The sequence below is a fragment of the Rattus norvegicus genome, chromosome 8 (genome assembly GCF_036323735.1).
Source record: "Rattus norvegicus strain BN/NHsdMcwi chromosome 8, GRCr8, whole genome shotgun sequence".
In the NCBI taxonomy this organism is placed as follows: Eukaryota; Metazoa; Chordata; class Mammalia; order Rodentia; family Muridae; genus Rattus; species Rattus norvegicus.
In genome coordinates, this window is record NC_086026.1 from 69,405,113 (window position 1) to 69,418,670 (window position 13,558).

Below are 13,558 nucleotides of genomic sequence, written 5' to 3' on the forward strand. Positions count from 1 at the left end.
CAAGATTTGAAGACTCTAACTTTCAGAGTCACCAGGAAAATATTTCTGGGAGCATTTGCCTGCTGAAGGTTAACCAAGACCCAGCGGTCCCTAAGATCTTGATTTTGAAACAGTTTGTCTGTCTGTCTGTCTGTCTGTCTGTCTGTCTGTCTGTCTGTCTGTCTCTGTGTGTGTGTGTGTGTGCGTGCGTGTGTGCATGTTGCTAATGTGCACATGTATGTGTGTGTATGTGCTCACACGGGTGTGGGCACATGTGCTTGTGCTGGAAGTCACTGTCAGATGTTGTCTCGGGTTTCTCTTCATCTTATTTTGGACAGGGGCTCCCACCGCACCCGCAGCTCATTGATTTGTCCAGGCTGAGAGGCCAATGAGCTCCAAGCATTTGTCTCCGTTCATTCCACACTAATCCGACCCTCCAGTGTAGGTCTACCTTGCTCAGCTTTTATGTTGGATTTGAACCCAGGTCCTCATGCTCGCACAGCCAGCACTTTCCCAACCGAGTGGTCTCCTGGAGACTATCTGCCCTTTACCTCTCTTCTGCTTCCTTTTCTTTCCTCACGTCACTTTCAAATAAACGGCAAGCTTCAAGTAAGATGTCAAGCTGTGTGGACCTGAATAAAACAACTGTACAAGACAATTTCCTCACACACGGCTTGTTGTTTGTGGGCTTGTGGCAGGGACAGGCCAGACAAGAGCAGAAAGAACCTTGATTTCAACCTCCCCTCACTCACAAACAGCCTTCATCATCTGTGTTGCCCGGAAAAAACCCTCACATGGCAGCTTCGTGTGAAGTTGTCTTGAGAGTGTAAATAAACAAGGTCCGGCATGAGAGGCAGGAGGGAAATTAATCATGACCAGGCAATGCTTCCAAACAACGCCTAGTGCTCACTAGGAAAACTAAACGTTGTGTTTAAAACATACCAGGGGGGGAAAGTGCATCATTTTGGTCCAAAACACATAAACTGTGGATAGGGAAGTTCATTTGACCAACACTGAGAGTGGCTTGCCAACAGACAGGCATTCAGAACCCGGGCATGGAAACCCAGTCAGCACTCTGGTCATGGGAACCACAGCTAACGATTCCAGAATGCTGGGGGACCACAGAGTTGCCTAAGGATTCCATTATGACCATATGGCATTTGGAAGCCCGTTGGTTGCAGAAAACTTCAGGAAATGGGCATGAGTATACAACGACTCTAGGAACACCTAGACAAAGGTCAGTTGAGTGGCAGAGAAAGGTAGACATTACAGGAAGGTGGCCCAGAGCTCTGGCAATGTCAACAGAGGCAGGAAGTGGGGGCAGACACTCAGAAAACATTACAGAGCAGGACTTCTTGAGTACTCATGTAGGTGCCCAAGAATAGCTGGCAATAGGAGCTGATGTCCCTGGAGCGCCCCCGAGTGCTTGCCAGGGTTATCTTATTCAATTCTTTTCCCAGCTTGGAGGTGGCCTGGTGATTACTCACTTGGCAGGTGGGAAAACTGAGGCCCAGTGGGGGTCAAGTTGTTCATTTCTCTAAGCTATTTCAGTTAACAAGACAGGAGTCCTGAAGCTAAACACGCCATTTCCCTGTGATAGTAGAAACAACAGTGTGAAGTGGTCACACATCTGTAGCTCGGGGTACTGGGTGGTGTGATCGGAGACCTAGAAGCCCAAGTATCCCATTGCTTGGCTTCTCTGTTAAGGATGAATCTTACACATCACAGGGGAAAACAGTGGGCTGTTACAAGATGCCCAAACCTATACAGTGTGTGTGTGTGTGTGTGTGTGTGTGTGTGTGTGTGTGTGTGTGTGTGTGTGTGTGAGAGAGAGAGAGAGAGAGAGAGAGAGAGAGAGAGAGAGAGAGAGAGAGAGGTGTAGATCTCTGTGGTGAGGGGGATGTTACTATGGAGAAGTTACTGTTGGAAATGGAGACATATGTTCAACTTCCCAAGGGATACTAGGGCTCTGCTTAGAGGACCTCAGTCCCTCAGTCTTTGTGAGGCTCTTTCTTGTCTGGGTATCCTGGGTTACCATATTCATTCTCATTCTCTCTCTCTCTCTCTCTCTCTCTCTCTCTCTCTCTCTCTCTCTCTCTCTCCTCTCTCTCCCTCCCCTCCCTTCTCCCTCCCTCTCTCCCCCTCCCTCTCCCTCTCCCACTCCCTTCTTCCCTCTCTCTCTCCCCCTCCCTCTCCTTCTCCCTCTCCCTCTCTCACTCCTTCCTTCTCTCTCTCTCTCCCCCCCCCTTTCTTTTTTTAGGGCCTTGTGCATGCAAAGTAAGGCACAAAGCACTGAGCTACATTCCCAGCCTTCTGTGACCATCTTCAAACAATGCAGTGGAGGTCTATTAGCCATGTCCTGTGGACTCCATGCTTGAGAGGGCCTCTCTCTGTCTTCAGACCAAGGACCCCAGCTTCACATTCTCCTGCACGGTCATGTTCAGAGCACTCGCACCTCTTTAATTACATAAAGAAAGTTCTCAGGGAGAGCATGACAAGAAACAAGAACCCTGAAATTGCGGGTAAAATATAAACAAATGTTTTGGCTGATGCAGTGCTCAGTTTTTAATCACACAGCGTGTTTTCAGAGTGCACGGAGCCCTGCCTAGAATGGCTCAAATTAAAGATCAAAGGCAGTGCCGTGACAAGACAGAGTGGTGCTCCAAGCCAACTTAACATGCCTGCTTCCCGTCCCTGCAAACAGCCATGTGGTCATCCCTTTCCCTAAGAAGAGTTCATCTGAAGCCCCCATAAGACAGTGAGCATTGATTAAAGGTTGATTTATCTATTTATTTATTTTTGGTCTGTCTAGTTTCTGTTTTATGGTGGGGGATGCTTTAGAGTATAGTCAGATAGCACACAATTAGATAAAAGGAAGACTGTGATGGAAATGGAGCCTGCTTTCAAAGACACATACGTCTGATACCTGGAAAGAGGAAAATATCCAGACATTCAACCTTGCGGCAGGAGAGAGAAAGCTGGCCAAGGGAAGACAGAGGCCCCCCTGAGAGCATGCAGGACACCTGGCCACGAGGGCCTTGGGTGCAAAGGTGGCTCTAAGGATCCAAGAGCCCTGTTGTGTGGATAAAGCGCAGATGAAACGAGTCAGAAAGTACTGAGGCGGTGTGGTCAGCCTGAAGGGACACTGGCTGCTGTGACTATGATGGCTTTGATCTGGATGGGAACAGGGCACAGGAAAAACAAAGAGAAGCCTACAGGGAGGCTGGAAACTGTGGGCTGGGGATATGGTATGAGAGTGGATCTGGAGGGGAAGAAAGCAGGCCAATCAATGTTGCAAAGGAATATAATTGGGGAGGGGAGATCTACAGATCATGCTATGTGTCTCTAGCTTTGACCAATGGATAAGTAACGGAACTAAGAACCACACCATATGACCCTAGCACCCAGAAGTGGATGCAGGAAGATCTGAGGTCATCCTTTGTTTGAGGACAGGAGAACTTACCTCAAAAATGGCTGGGGAGATAACCCAGCAGCTAAAACACTTGCCACAGAAGTATGAAGGCCAGAGTTTGGATCACCAGAAGCCCACTTAAAGGCCAGCTGGACCTAGCGGTCCACCCGTAAGTCCAGCCTTGGGAGGTAGAGACAGTGTCTTCAGAGCTGGTCTGAGAGACTATAGCCACATGGGTGAGCTCTGGATGTCACCGAGGGACCCTGCCTCGAAGAATGAGGTACAAGAATGATGGAGATCATTACCAATATCAACCTCTGGCCTCCACATACACACAAATACACACTTCCACAGATGTGTGGCCATCTGTACACAGTCTTGTCCACCCCTCCCCCATGAACCAAATGGAAAAAAGGAAAAACAAAATAGCAATGAGAAGACACCAAAACACGGTGTTTGAGTGTGACCGAAGGACTGCAGAAAGATGCCGGGGGAGGGGCAGCTGGGGAAGGCACTGGGTGCTCAGATCTTTCAGTGGTGTCTTTTGGGAAACAGTCATCTCCACCACCGGGATGCTCTCCTTTGGACAAGGAATTATTTGTCACAGTTCCCACTGTGACACAAAACCAGTCAACTGTCCTGCTTCAGGCAGGGGTTCTCAACTGTTCCACAGCCAGCTCTGGACCCTCCTTCCAGGGAAGGAATCTTTCTGCCAGAGGCAGTTTCACTGCTCTGCTTATTCTCATTGAACCGGGCTGGTGTCAGGCTGAACAGACAGGCTAACGGAGGAGGACATCTCAGAGTCTTCTGAGGGCCAAGAGAGCTCTAAGACAGGCACATGTCCAAATCTTGGGGTAACTGTTTTAGTTTAGATTCACTGTATTAGATGCAAAGGGGCTCTACTTGGCTTCTCATTTAGATGCTAAGAACAGCCTCCTGCCAATTGCAAACTCAGTAAATATGAGCAGAATGACTAGAGGTCCGTCTGTACGTCCATCACCGTATTGTCCTACTTCTTATTCCCCAGGGAGGCTTCTCTTGTGCCCTAGCAGGACAAGCAGCTCATAGAGGCAAAGTGGAGGATTTCCTACAGTTGTAGGGACATCAGGGCCAACTCTCTCTCAGATCTCTCAGGGTGTCTTGGTTAGGGTTTCTATTGATGCAATGAAACGTAATGACCGAAAACAAGTTGCAGGGGTGGGGGTGGAGAAATGGCTTATACTTCCACATTCAGTCCATCACTGAAGGCTGGGACAGGAACTCAAGAGCTGAAATCTTGAGGCGGGAGCTGGTGCAGAGGCCGTGGAGGGGGGCTGCTTACTGGCTTGCTCACTATGGCTTGCTCAGCCTGTTTCCTTACAGAATCCAGGGCTACCAGCCTTACAGCTGGATATGATGGAGGCATTTTTCTCAACTGATTCCCTCCTTTCAGATGAGTCTAGCTTGTGTCAAGCTGAAATAAACTACCCAGCCCAGAGATACAAAACCGTCAAACGTGAGAGCAATCAAACAGCCATCAAAGATGTCTGAGAAACTTTACCAAGATCGATGGCCGTTTCTTCATGTGTGTCAGTTTTCTTCACAGTCCAAGGGTCACCTGGGGACCACTGGAAGCACTGTCACCTGGTTGAGTGTGACAGTTGTAAAGCACCGGGCCCCGCTGCGGATGTGCTCAGAAGGAAGCTGTGTTTGAACAGGGCTGCCAGAGACTCATGTACACACACACACCCCTCCCCACTGAAGTGGGGTTGGGCCTAGCACACCTCAGCTCAACCCCTGCCTCCTGCTTGGCTCCTGTGTAACCTCGGATGAGGTAGTGTTTACCCCAGGCATTCTCATATTTACTACGGGGATGGAAACCACACAGGGTTGATAACACAATATTAAAGGGACCACAGTTACAAAACTACTGATGGGGTTAGGGGAAGAGAATCTGGACTAGTCAAAGGCCTACTGAATATTTTTCTGGTTATCTTGGTGTGGTCTCCTCTAAAATACTGCCTTTCCAGGTGTGCAGTATGTCTGCGGTTCCCGTGTGCCTTCCAGTGTATTTTAAAATCAAAATCCTGCCTTGAACCAGGAGAGGAAACTTTTTGCAGCACTGCCCTGAGTGGAGGAAGATACAGCTCAATTGGGGAAGCCCTCATTCTGAACCGAAAGCCATTTCCCACTGTTCCCGGCAGGTACAGTACACGCCACAGGAAACACTGGAAAGTCTCACTCGGGGGAGTTTCTTTTTAATGTTCAGAAGACATTTACTACACCCCTTAGTACCATTCCCAGCCTGGCTTCTATGGTCCTCATAAGAGACTTCTGCACTCCTTACAGCCTTCAGCAAGCTCTCTGGGAGGCTGTTATGGGCTATGTGATATCTGTGTCCCTCTAAAAGCTAATCTTACTTCTTGTTTAGTGAAAGGCCTGCCACTTGCAGCCAAGGGTATGGAAATACAGCCTAAGCTGAGCTCAACTTGGATTTTCTCCAAAGAAGTCATTTCAGAAGTACCGGCCCTTGGCTGCCTGGGGACCTAGAAAACCCAGAGCTGAAAGTCATCATCTTGGTTTATGCTACACAGGGAGTTTATGCTACACAAACTCACAGAGGCTAAACACCTGCCTCCCAAGAACCCGTCCTTTGGACAAGCAATTCACTGCTGAGAAGCAGCCAGTGACGGTGGCTCTCCTGGGACACTAGCTATCATCCTGTAACACCCAGGTTGGTATTTTCCTTTTCTTCAATGATCACCTAAATAAACTGAGTTCTAGGGACAATGCACAGAAAACTTGGACAGATTAGGATTATTGTCCACCTCAGCAACAAGATAGTCACCTAAGGTGACACCTCCCCCTTCTCAAACACCAGACCCAGCATTCAAAAAGTTTGTACCCAATTACAGGTACAGGAAAGTGGGTGGGGAGATGGCTCAGTTGGTAAGAGTTGCCATGCAACCACAAGTGCTGAGGGGTTATTATGGGTACTGAGTTCAATCCCCAGCAACCACTAAAAAACAAACATGAAGCTGGGTGTGATGTTATCTAATCCCAGTACTGGGGAGGTGGAGAAAGGAGGTTCCTTCAGCTTCACAGGCCACTCACCCTGGCTGAATCAATGAGCCCCAAGATACTGTGTCTCAACAAACCAAGTGAATGGTGGCCGAGGAATGACCTCGGTTTCCACACTCATGAGAACACACACACACACACACACACACACACACACACACCTGCATACACAGCAGTGTGAATAAATGTGCATATACATAGATGAGGGAGGGAGGGAGGGAGGGAGAGAAAGAGAGAGGAGACAAATTGTCCATTGGTGTGGTTTGTGTATAAAATGTCCCTCCCAGCTCATGGGTTGAAAGGTTGGTCCCAGTATAGCCGTATTCAGATGGGGAATCTAGGAAGTGACTAGATCATGAGAGTTCTGATGACATAGGTTAACACATTTGCCAATAGATAAGTCCTTAAGGATTCCTAGCCTGATGAGCTACTGGAAGACTGTGAGCCCACAGAAAAATACACACAGTGGGTGGAAATTACGACATTGTGGGCCACTGTGTTCAGAAGAGACTGTTCATCCAAACAATGCAGTCTCCATTCTTAGATTTATGTGGAGCTTATGATGATGTCCCAGGACAGAGGTACTTGGAACTAGGGTGTATTTTCTATCATTAACAGCAACAGGATATACAATAAAATGTCCCTCTAAAACAGCGGAAACTATGAAGTATTTAGGATGTTAGCTCATGTACAGTAGATAATATCTTCATGGGAAACAGCACAAAAGTCTTCTCATAGGACATAAATACCTAAGGGGGTAAATTCCTGGATTTGTCTATTTCCAATCTTGCAGAGTCAGTCCTTCAGACCTCCTTCAGGAAGCCCCCTACTGTCCCCTCTCGGTGCCCAGGGACCACGTCTGTGCCACCCTAATTCCATGTCCTTCTCTCCCCTTCCCTTCATCATTCTGCTCCCTTGTCCTGACTGTGAGCTCCCTGCAGGCAGACACCGATTCTTCCTCACTTTGTAGGTCAAGCTTCTCGATCAGGAACCCAGCTAGTGACTGTTCATTACATGCATGAATAAAAGAGACATGGATTCATACGTTCACGTCCTGCTTACAGTATATCCACCAAGCAAACACAAGGCCATTTTCATCCCAGAGTATTGGATTCAAGAGTACAGGACATGGCAACAAAAATAAGTGATATAAAGATCTGAGGATTAGGGCTTTTCATAGAACCCCTGGTCTCTGGTCCCTAATGCTGTCCTGCAGGCTCTGGCTCTCCCCTCACGTGGTTGTGACATTTTAAACGGCTGCCATCTTTCCTCTCATCTCTTCCTTCTCTCTCATCCCTACGTGGTACTTCCTGCTTCCCCTAAGATGATCTTTTCTTCCAAGCTGTAGCCTTCTGAACTCTCAGCTCATCTATCAGGGCATTTGACTTTAAATTCCCCGCTGAATAGACAGACTCGTCAAAGGTGTCTGCTGGCCATTAAAGAAGGGTTTTCACTCTGGCAACCTAAAAAGCAACCATTCCTGCATCCCACCACAGCCACTGGGACTCTGCTTGCTGGGGAGGCTTCCCGATACTCTAGGAATTCTGGTATATGCCTGCCTCTGCACACAAGGCTGGCAACATCCCTGCAAAGGACTTAAAGGGTAACTTCACGCTGCCATATTTGGCCAGTGACGGCAACCCATGGCCTTTGTTTAGACCAAAGCAGGAAAGTCAGACCAGACTTCTGTTTGAAGAAGGCATCATAAAAAAGACAAGAGATGTAAAATAACACGGATTTACACATGGACATCAAATGTGCCCCAAGCACATATTACCGTTGAGTATCTACAAAAAGACTTCCATATTGATTACTTTCATGAAGAGCTAAGACTGTCCCTTGACAGTAATGCAACACTGACAGTTTTACTGGAAGTCTCATACCCCGCCAAAATAGCACTTTGAAATGTTTTGTTCCCAAATATAAATGTAGGTGTTTGCACATTGAGAAGAGGTAATTAAAAACACATTTTCTCCTTCCTTTAAAATGAAAACATGATCACACAATCCTGTTCCCTTTCCATCCTCTAACTCCTCCCATGATCCCATGACCTCCCCTACCCCGTGCTCCCTCTCAAGTTTCTGGCTTCTTTCCTTCAATTATTACATATACATATACAGATATAACTGGGTCTGTTCAATGTTGCTTATATGGCTATGATTTCAGGGCTGAATACTTGCTATCTAGTTACCAAGTAGGGGACGCATCCCTGGGGAAGGGTACTTCTCCTATTCCCAGAATTCCTCAGTGGCCTACAGTTTCATGTCTGGGGCAGAGTCCTATGAGGTGTCTCCCTCTCATGTTAATATGTCTATTGGTATTGTTCTTGTCCAGGTTTTATTTAGGTATGTATGTATGTGCACGCATGCAAACACACACACACACACACACACACACACACACACACACACACACACCACATGGTCTAGCTTTTCTTCTGGTCATAATTGAGTTCCCAAAGGAAGATGGCCCCTAAGAGATGCTCCAGTGGTTAATAGCAGTTGTTGCTGCTTCAGAGGTCCTGGGTTTGGTCCCCAACACCCACATGATGATTTACAACCACCTGTGTACACATGTGTGTATGTATATGTATATGTATATGTATATGTATATGTATATGTATATGTATATGTATATGTATATGTATATGTATGTGTATGTACACACGTACACTCGCCCCCCCCACTATACTGATGTGACAGATACTGTGGTATGGTGTTTTGATTCCCTTGGGCTGAAGTCAGAGAGTTACAGCTAAGTTCCTGGGCAGGGCCTGGCATCTGTGGTGGTAGGAAGCTGGTCTGCTAAAATTCCTGCCTCATTCCCAGGGTAGCCTACATTGAATGACATCTTAGTGGAGGTGCAAGAAAGCATTTTGCCTCACTGGGACCCTCTGAAATTCATCTTGGCTCCTGGATTCCAGGAGTATCAGCTGAGGTCTCTGTTGTGCCTCCCCGTGCCCAGTGAAGCTGTCCCTGGCATTCCTTTTCTCTCTAAAAATTACCCAAACAATGCACCCTCAAAGCCTGTATCCTGTGGGACCCAATTTGCAACACCTGTCTGGTCCACCATGCTTTACCATCGTAGAACTTGATTTTCTGCTTACTTCTTAAATACTCGGGGCAGAACACAGTTGTCTTTAAAATAGCCTCTTCTTATTTCTGCCTTCCAAAATATTCCTGAAGTCCCTTGTCAACCATATCATAAGGCTTAGGTCAAGACCTCAGGGCTTAATTAGGGGAAAACATCCCTGGAAAATAAGACTCAAATAAAACAGTTTAAATTACATAGACCTTCCCACGGACAGTCAGGGAGGTTTTCCTGGAGGGTCTGCAGAGTGGGGGATGGGCAAGTTAAATGTGGCTTCAAATGTGAAGACGCCACCGATCTGGGATAGAGTAGTCATTCTCTCAAATAATCCAGGTAAAGCACAGTAGACACATAGGCAGCAAGTGAGCTGCTGGCAAGAGCGCCCCCTGGTGTTCCTCTGGTGGTAGCCTTACTTTTCTTTTCCCCCATGCTCCACTCTTTACATTTTATTCTTTAGGGGTGAGATGTGTCTTTTTTTTTAATTAATTATTTTATTTATTTACTTTTCTTAGTTCTCTCTCATCATTTTTCTCCCATTTTGTTTTCCTTGTAATGATTCCTTTTCAGTGCTCCCAGATTGTTTTCTTTTTTTTTTCTTTCTTTTTTTTTTTTTTTTTTTTTTTTGGAGATGGGGACTGAACCCAGGGCCTTGCACTTGCTAGGCAAGGGCTCTACCACTGAGCTAAATCCCCAACCCCAGATTCTTTTCTTTTTTTTTTTCTCTTTTTCGGAGCTGGGGACTGAACCCAGGGCCTTGCGCTTGCTAGGCAAGTGCTCTACCACTGAGCTAAATCCCCAACCCCGATTCTTTTCTTAAGACACAGTGTCATTTCAACATTCTTCCATTCAAGATCACTCAGAGACTTCTCATGACCCAGACTGTGGCAAACAGGCACCATGGCACTGTCCGACCACACTCACGTGTCCATATTTCTGTTCTCGAATGGTCTGGGCGTCCCTATCTTGATTTCTTCCTCATTCCATATCTTCTCAGTTCACTACAGGCCCCACCAACCTTACTGCCTCTCAGTTTAATCCCATATCTGACCCTTCTCTGAGCCCTCATTTCCCCAGTGTTTTCCTACATTGTTTGATCAAAGCTGTCCCTAAAGGTCTAGCCTTTCTTCTGGTCATAACTGAGTTTCCAAAAAGAGATGGGGCTGAAGAGATGGCCCAGGGGTTTACAGTTGTTGCTGCTGCAGAGGACCTGGGTTTGGTCCCCAGCACCACATGGCAATTCACAACCACCTGTAACTCCAATCCCGGGAGATCCAATGCCCTTTTCTGACTTTCTTGGGCATCAGGCATGCATGTGGTACACATCTATGCATTCAGGCAAATCACTTGTACACATAAAACAAAATAAATCAATCTGAAAACAGATGCTAGAAAGGCTCTCTTGAAGCTCTTTATTTGAATGTCCTGCCAATGTTGCTGTTCTGGGGCCTCTGTTGTCCTTAAGTACTTTTATGTCATTAAAATTGATGAAATGATGGAAGTAAAAATGGAGAGTGGAGGAGGGGATGGGGGAAGGGTAGAGGATGGGGGAGGGGAGAAGATGGAGGAGGGTGGGGGCACGGGGGGAGGGAGAGGGAATACTTAAAACATATTACAAAGAAAAAGCGACTTTCACCCATAAATAACCCATAAGGCCAATGCCGCACTGGGACGAGGTAAGGGGACATATGGAATCTGTCTAAAGGAGTCAACTGGCTTCCAGATTCAGGGGATGCATGCTTCTGAGTTATTTTTACTGGTAGAGGCTCCAGTTTGTGAGCAGTATTCACAGTCAATGGTTCACAAACATTTGAAACAGTCTCCAGTAGAAGAAGGTTTAATTAAGCCTGACAGAAACTATCTAGCAGTTTTTACAAGTAATTGCTTTTGCTCAAAATAGGAATGACTCATAAACTGCATGATTTCAGAAATGATGAACCAATAAAAGTGTTTATAGAAATAGCCTTTTGATGAATTCCTTCAGACTCAAATCTGTGGGACATGTGATAAAGTGAGGTTTCTACCACCAATTAGGAAGACTCAGAAATCAAGCCCAGACCTCCGGATAACCGATCCCAGATTTTGGAAAGGGGAATAATTTTGAAGCAGCCTCTCCAAGATCGACTGCATCACACCTCTGAACCTCAGTCTTGAGATGGTCAGTTTGAAATCACTTTAATTTCTAGCCGTGCTGATAGCCAAGTGAGAATCCAACATAACATGTCAAGGTTACTATGGAGGTTTGAGGAATCTAGCAACTCCGTGTTGGAAGATGGCACAACTTCTTGCCCTGCCCAGAGAGTCCAAGTACACATATGTTTGCTCTATGGTTCTATGTTCATAGCAAATGACTCTTGAGCTTCCACCAGAATCGAAGGGATCTTTTAACGTGTGTTTGGTGCATATGTTCATGCTCAGTGTGTGCATGCACATATGGGTTTGCACATGCCATGGCTCGTGGCTGCTACTCAGAAGATAGCTTTGGAGGTTGGTCTTTCCTTCCCACCTTGTCAGAGGCAAGGTATTTTGTTTACAGCTGCATATACAGGCTAGCTGGCCCGTGAGCTTTGGTGGACTCTCCTACCTCTGCCTCTTATCTCACTGTATGCTGGGTGATTGTACCACATCCAGCTTTGTACAGCCTCTGGGCTCATGTCCTCATTCTTGTATACTGAGCACTTTCATCTACAGAGCCATCTCCTCAGTCCTAAAGGACCTTTCAAGCCATTGTTTTTGTAACAGTCACAGTATACAAGTGGTATCTACTTAAATCAAACCTTGTCTCATGGCTTGAATAGCACTGAGCTAATCAGAAGGTAAGCTAATAGTGCACTGAAAATACACGTGTATAAAATTATTGGGCTGTTGTAATTTTCTGGCTTTGTACCTCCAAGGGCATTGCAAACAAACAAACTAAAGTCTGTATATTATAGCTCTTCCGGTCTGAAAAAATACATATTCTGAAAGTGATATTTCTATGGTATCTTTACTTGTGATGTTCTATTGATGCTTCAAATGTTCATAGTTTAGAGCATCTAGGGTTTTCAACATTTGGGTTTGGCCACTTCTGTCTAGATTAACAACTACTTATGAAAGTTCTCCCTGGAGTGGGAGAGTATCTGTGTTGTTAGTTTGTACATCCTGTCTGGGACCACACATGTGAAGTCCTAAAGTACTAGAGGCTGTGGAAATGTTACGCTATTTTAATTATCAAGCAGGATCAAAAGTTTGCAGCGATCAGAGTGTGACCAGAACTTCTGTCACTCAACAGGAAGCATATACGGCTTCAGGGCAGGCTGCAGGAGGAGAATCATGAAGTGCTTCAGACATAATTCTTCTGGTCCCCTCTGTCCTCTCTGAGGCTGGGGACTTGACTAGTCTCCCCTGATACCACACCTAGCTTTGCTCTGGGTGCCGAATCATGCTTTCATGCTTTCTGGCTGTGAGCACTAGTCTGGCTGAATTTGGAAAATATGTAATGATACAGAAAAGTATTAAAAAGTTATATTGAAGCACCCACTAAATTAGCTAATGCTTACATTTGCTTAGCCTAAATGATCTACTTACTTTACACTTCTGCATGTATGTATTATATGTGTGTACTTACATGTATGTAAGTATGCCATTATGTTCATGTGGAGGTCAGAGGACAACTTTTGGCGACCGGTTTTCTCCTTGTACGATGTGGGTCTTGAGGACTGAACTGAGGTCATTAGGCTTGGCAGCAAGTACTGATACCCACTGGGCCATCCTACCAGCCCCAAGGTATTTTCTTCCCTAAGGAGACACCTCAGCACTAATGCTGAACCTTCGTATTCTTCTCCAGGGCTCCCTGTTCCCCAAGGTAGCTTAGGAAGCTGAGATATACGTCTGTGCTCTCAAATGGATGCTTTGTATTTTACTGAAAGTTTGCATAAAGGAGATAAGGTAATTGCATAGAGAGAATGCGATATACCTCTCCTAGCTTTCTTCTCTTTGTGTTGCTTTGAGATCTCTCCATGCCTACACATTGTGTCTGCT

The 13,558-nt window shown here is 46.1% G+C and overlaps 1 protein-coding gene and 1 long non-coding RNA gene across 3 annotated transcripts in view; one reads left to right on the forward strand and one right to left on the reverse strand.

Moving 5' to 3' along the window:
* Positions 1 to 13,558, reverse strand: part of Thsd4 (thrombospondin type 1 domain containing 4) — a 599,748-nt gene that overhangs the window by 124,716 nt on the left and 461,474 nt on the right. The window lies entirely within an intron of this gene.
* Positions 1,134 to 2,771, forward strand: LOC134480061 (uncharacterized). The gene is made up of 2 exons (XR_010054195.1): positions 1,134 to 1,216; positions 2,240 to 2,771. It is a non-coding gene; the product is annotated as an uncharacterized LOC134480061 (long non-coding RNA).